The sequence below is a fragment of the Chenopodium album genome, chromosome 1, assembly GCF_948465745.1.
Source record: "Chenopodium album chromosome 1, dcCheAlbu1.1, whole genome shotgun sequence".
NCBI lineage: Eukaryota > Viridiplantae > Streptophyta > Magnoliopsida > Caryophyllales > Amaranthaceae > Chenopodium > Chenopodium album.
In genome coordinates, this window is record NC_137834.1 from 49,918,772 (window position 1) to 49,925,597 (window position 6,826).

Consider the following 6,826-nt stretch of genomic DNA (forward strand, 5'->3'; position numbering starts at 1 on the left):
TGACAAGCAACAAAAGTAACCAAAACTAGTAAATAAAAGGTGAGATAGTCTCAATAAAGCAATGAAATAACAATGGAAACCATCTCCCCGGCAACGGCGCCAATTTGACAAGGGAATAAACGCGTAATCAAATGCCTATCCCTAGATCAAATACAATTTATACAACCTAAACAAACCTAATACGAGTATAAGGCAAGCATAGGGGTCGAACCACAGGGAACGAATAAACACCACCAAATGTTATCAACAACTAAGCTAGTCCGGAATAGGAGGTAAGTAAACTAAAGTCTAATCACGCTAAGACAAGAAATAAAACACTAAGGGAAATGGCTTAGGAATAGCAATCACTCAAGCATAGCAAAGGCATAGAATTTGAATTAATCATGAACTAAACATGCATGAATATTGATATAAGGAGTCCAATCTAGCAACCTTCTAGGGTCAATTGGCTTCTCCTTACATTGCCTCTATGCTTCCACATTATAACCATATATTGGGAGGTAAAATCAAGTAACAATCAATACAAATGAACTTAGCTAATTCAACTTCCATTTCATGTAGCAAAGATTCACCTTCAATCAACTAACAACGTGCACATTGCAAGAAGATCGAAGAATATCAAGCATATAAAAACTTTAATCACAAATAAAATTCCAAACCCTAGAACATGCTCAAGGTCCAACTACACCACAACCATCCCCTTAATGGGGAAATTACTCACTAATCATGATAATAACAAGATTAATTAACAAATAACCAAAAATCAACATGATTAACAAGCAACACTAACAACTAAAACAATAATCAAAAGAAAGCAAATAAAATAGAGAAGAGAGATTAGAAATTCTCATTGATTGAAGATGAAAGTCTACAAATAAGATGATCAATCGTTTTCTTCAAAATCCAAGCTCAACAATGGTGAAACCCTCACTTTCTCTCTCTAAACTACTCTAATCCTAAGCTAAATCTAGAGAGAAAAGCTATCCTAAAACTAATTAAGAAGATAGAATAATAGTTGATTCCCACTTATTACCCAAAAATGGGTATTTATACTAAGTTTATTAAAATAGAAAAATAAAAAGAAAAAGAAATAAAATAAAAAGAGGAAAATAAAGAAATTAAGGAAATTAAAAGAAAAAGAAATTAAAATAATAAACCCAAAAATCCCACCCAAAATCGAAACAATCAGACTCCCAATTTCCTTCCTTCGCATTTGGCTGCTCTGAACTCCATTGAAGTGCATCACCATCACCACCGTTCATTAACCATTGATAACAATAATCAACGACAATTATCAAGCATCATCTTCGACCTTTAATATCAACCGTTCGATCTTATTAATTATCATGTGCAAAGCTCGTGAAATGGTTCGGTCGAACCGAGGGTAGGTTCGATCGAACTACGGGGTTGGTTCGGTCGAACCATGGGTGTGTTCGACCACACCTCTTTAAATGAGAAAACTTCGAAAGATTCTGACTGTTTTTGTACTTTTACTTCGACCAAACTCATGCGGTTTGCCCGAACCCGATTGAAATTGGATTTGCTTTGATTTTTGCAATTGCAGGGAGCTATTTTGCTCTGATTTTGGGCAAAAATAGTGGAATTATGGTGAGTAATTACGGTGGTTGAGAGGGCTACAAGAGCTCGTACTGGTGGCTTGCGATTGGCGGTAGAGTTGCGGATTTCTTGCGGTGTTGATGTGCGGTGGTGAAAGGTGGGTTTGCAAGGCTGGAGTTTGCGGTGCTGAGATGCGGGCAGTTTGGTGTTCTGTTGTTGTGCGCGAAGGGTGGACGGAGGAGGATAATTGGTGTGGTTTTTGGTGTTTTGTGAATTGGTGAGAGGGGCGGCAGCATAAGCAGTGCGGGGCTGCTAGTGTTGTGGTGCTTGGAGTTTGGGCGGTGATGGTGGTTCAGGTGGTGGAGTACGGGTTGGCGCAAGTGATGTGAGAGATGATTAAGGGTAGTAGGGACTGCTCCTGTGGTTTGGATTGCGACAGAGATTGATGTGGGCTGGTTTAGGTGGCTGCTGTGTGGAGTAGGGGAGTTTGGCTGCTTAGAAGTGGTGAAGGATAAGGGACATATGCGGTGAAGGCTAAGGGGGAAGCAAGAAGCAGGGCTGCTCATGATGCCCTTATCTCAAACCCGAAACTCACTCCGTTTGGAAATTGTAGCACATGCATTGAACCTCGAACACACCTATAAACGCGAGAAAGACCGAGGAGAGGATTAAGAAATAAATTAAAACGAACTAAAACAATATACCAAAAGAAATTAAGTAAGAAAAAAATATGAAAATAAACTAAAACTAAATAAAATAAAGAGATTAAACTAAAACACTCCAAAATTAACAAATAAAATAGAAACTTTATTAAAAGGAAAATAAGAGAATAAAAGGAAAAATTAGAGAAACCGAGCCCAAAAATGACTCTAAAACTACTCCCTTAGAGGGACATAAATGTCACTCATCAAGACTGTATTAATCATTCGTTGGAAAGTAGCAGGCGTATTCTTCAAGCCAAACGACATCATAGTATAACAGAATAACCCTTGACTAGTGACGAATGCCGTCTTTTCTTGATCATTTTTCCATAGGAGAATCTGAGGGAAGCCTGGGTAGGCATCCATGAAGCTCATCAAGGCATGTCTGGCCGTAGAATCGACCAAACTGTCGATCTTCGGAAGTGGATAACTATCCTTCGGACATGCTCTGTGTAAGTTAGTGTAATCAACGCACATGCAACAGGCACCATTCGGCTTCTTTACAAGCATAGTGTTTGCAACCCAATCAAGGCTCATGGCCTTGGATCAAGGCTCTTTAACTACTAGTCCATAGGCTGGTAATTATATGCCGGCCAATCAGGGAAGTTACAAGGCCGAATAATGAACCCATCGTCTAACAACTTTTTTACTTAGGCGTCTGCCGCCTGACTTCTCTTCTCGCCGTGGTTTCTCTTCATTTGCCAAATGGGCTTCTTTTTAGGATCCACGACAAGTTTGTGGACAGTAAGATCCGGGCTGATGTCTGGCATCATTTCCACTTCAAAGGCAAAAATGTCTTTGAATTCTTTCAGCAGTTGGTGCAAGCTTGCACCCAACATAGCAAAAGCAGTCGTCCCCGCCTTAACAGTTCGCTCTAGGTGACTATCGTCTAGAGGAATATCAATGTGCTCTCCAGCCAGCTGGGGATGGAGGTCGTTTGACCGCTCCTCGGTCAGTGATTGCTATTGCTTTTCTTTTTTTACCACCACCAGCTGATTAGTTTTTCTCTTCTTGGCGGCTGGTGGGGTCGGATGGAATTGGCTCTTTTCCCTGACTGGCTGCAGCTGCCGTAGGCTTAACGTCCGAGAGGTAGCACTCTCAAGCTGTCTTCTAGTCCCCGTTTAGGGAGTCAACAGTTCCATCATCCTTCTCATATTTGACCAGCATGAGGGAAGGAATGATGACGGTCTTGCACTCGTTAAGAGTGGGTCGGCCAAGAATGAGATTGTAGGCGGTCAGCTCTTCAACCATCAGAAACCAGATGGTCATGTGTCAACCGCTTCCTTTCTCTCCCCGGAGGACAGGTAGGTCAATCCGCCCGACTGGGTGCACAACTCCTCCCTCAAACCCAATAAGGGGATGGGAGACATCCATCATGCTATCCAGCCTGTATTTTAGGTTGGATAGACATTTGCGACCGATGATGTCTGAGGAGCTTCCTATGTCGATTAAGATGTGACTAACCTTTTGGTTGGCCACTTTGCATTATATGACCACAGGGTCATCATGCGGCCGACGGACTTTGCCTCTGTCCTTTTCGGTGATGATGACTTCGGGGAAGGCGGATGTGCTTGCCGCCTGTCCCTCTTCAACATAATGGACCATCTTTCTTAGATGGTCCCTGGTGCCCCGCATGGTCGGGCCACCTCCGGCGAATCTGCCTGCTATTGTGTAGACCGGCTCGTCATCGGTTTTGGAACTACCAGCAGGCTAGGGAGTCTTTTTACTAGATTGCCCTGGATTCGCCTTGGAAGTCACTTTGGACTTCACATAGGATTTCAGCGCTCCTTTGTTGGCCAGACGGTCAAGCGTCCACTTGAGGCTGAAGCAGTTGTTGGTGTCATGGCCGACATCCTCATGGTAATGGCAGTGTTTGTTTTTGTTCCGATTTTCAACAGAACCTTTCATAGGAGTCGGCTTTTCCAGAGTCAATCGATCCTTTATCTCTATGAGGTTGGAGTAGCTGTCCTTGTGGAACTCGTACCTTGGAATGTACGACTTCCACTCTTTCTTTTTTCTTCTGGGCAAGCTGATCGGAGTTATCAACCGCCCAAATCTCTTTCTTCTTTTTGCTCTCTTTTGGTTTTAGAGACAGCTAAGCAGGCCGACTTTCCTTCTATCGGTCAGACTTCTTTGAGTCCGACTGCTTATTTGAGGAGCAGAGTTCAGTCGCCTGTATATAGGCTTCCGCATCCATTAGGGATCTTTGGAGGGTGAAAATTTTCTTGCGGACGAGTTTAAACTTAGCTTGAAAGTCAACCCGTCCTTCAAACCTTTGAAAAAGTTTATATAAGCCACTTCGTCAAATAGTCCTTGGATTTGGATTCTCACCAGGTTGAACCGCCTGACGTATGATCGCAGCCCTTCTCTATCTCCATGTTGCACATGGCCTAGATCAAGGCTCATTTTATTTGCAGGGATGTTCATAGAGAAGTTAAAAGCAAACATGAATGCAAGCGTCTTGAAGATATTGATGCAACCAGTCGGCAGATTGCCGAACCACTATTGGGCTATGCCCTTTAGGGTGGCTGGAAAACAGCGACACCATGCGACATCATCCAACCCCTGTAAGTACATGAGGAGGGTGTATGCCAGAAGGTGGTCTTCTAGGTTAGTGATACCATCATAGGTCTCAACCAACACATTTTTAACCTTGGTCGGCTATTCGGCCTCGGCTATTTCCCTAAAGAACGTAGAGGGTTATTCCCTAAGGTTTTGTAGCCGAAGCTTCCAGTCCATAGGCTGGTAGTTATATGTCGCCTGTCCTCCGAAGAAGGCAGGTTGGATGTAGGGCAAAGCAGGCGGCCTGTATAATGGTTGTGCCATATACTACGCCGAGTTGATTATATGGGGCCCCGACTGGACAAGGGAGCCGCTTGATGGGGTCCCTCGTACAGATTGAGAATTTCTCACAGAGGTATTCTAAAATCTATCATGATAAGTCAACGTGGATGCCGACTCTAACAGCTGCTGGGTCTTCTTCTCCTTGATGTATTGTCGAGCATTAGAAAAGGATTTTTCGCTACCATCCGGTTGTACATGCTAGATGGCTTTTCTCGCCACCGTTTTTGGGAAACGGAGTCTTGAGAGGTCGATCCGGGGTCGAGCCTTATCCTTTGGAGCAGGGTGAGGAGTCGGCTGACGGTCCCGGACCGACTTCTGCATTCCAGGATGAGCTGGTTTCTTGGCCAACTGTTCCTTTCTAGGAGTCGTCGACCGCTTGGTGATCAAATCTTTAATTTCACCCAGTTGCTAATGAATTTCATGAGCTCATCTCGGGTGACTGGGGTTGATCCTGCCACCAGGGATGAATCAGCCGGCTATCCTGAGGGCTTACTTGGCTGTCTAGGGGGCCTTCTTGGACCCGTCTGGATTGCGTTGCGCTCCCGCCTGTCTTTATGACGGATGCTCTTAGAGATGAGACCCGTCCTGGGCCACATAGGTTTCGATGTCTCCATCGTCACTAGAGTCCTGGTCCGTCTGGACCACCACTTCTTTCGGAGGCCGATTGGTCTCTAGAGGCAGCACAAGTAGATCTTGTGAAGCCATCTTAGAGGTACTCTCCCCACAGACAGCGTCAAATGTTTCGGGTGTTTTTATGTCCCTTGGGAGAGTTACAACTCGAAGACTGGATTCGACAAGGACGCTTGTACCTGCAAAACAAACGGAGCTCCGAATGGTCGGAGGTCCGCCTCCGAAGATTAAGTTAGTACGAAATCAAAGTAAAACGTGCGAAAAGTAAGTTATCTGCTCGGATTCCAAGCTCAGGTGTTCTCTGTTTTAGAGAGCAATGAATGCCTTAATGATTAAGACATAAGTTCCAAAAAGTGTAAGGTCCTCTAATAATTAAGGGAATCTCCCTATTTATAGGGTCCTAGGAAAATGTGCCCTACCCTTGGTTTGATGACCTAGGGATTAGGGTAGCGCCATTTTGCGACGCCCCTTGGAATTTGGGCCTTGAAGGCCGCCATTTCCAGGGGCATATCTGAGTGACTCGTGTCGTCCATCTAGGGTGTCCATTTGGACGCCTCTTAGAAGGACACATGTCGCTCTCTTACTGGTCCACTTGGGGGTATTAAATACCCCAAATCACTTGTTTTTCCAAACTTTTTTTTAGGTTTACAATAATGCTTCCTCCTGGAGGAATTTTTCTCCCTCAAAAGAAAGGGTTTCGATCTCCTTCGAAAGACAAGAGTTTTCGACCTCGTTCGAAAGGAAAGGTTTATCTCCTCTTTTCGGGGGAAGAAATTTCTTAATTTTGAATCCATGATATTAGATCTAATGGATTTTTGTGAAATTATTTCGTCGGTGAAAACGTTATCAAGTTTTCAAATACAGGTTTTCAAATACAGACATATGAATCATAATGAAATCATCCTCACGGCTACAAAGGATTGTTAAATTGTCTCTCCAACAAGACCGTATATATTTTCCAGCGATATAAGCGGGAGATGTTCCAGAGTGCAAGATCTACTCGACGATCGTAGTTTTTATGAAGGAAAAATTTATTTTATTCAATATCTTATGTATTTGTTAACGTCAAATATTTTTGTAGATGTCGTATGATT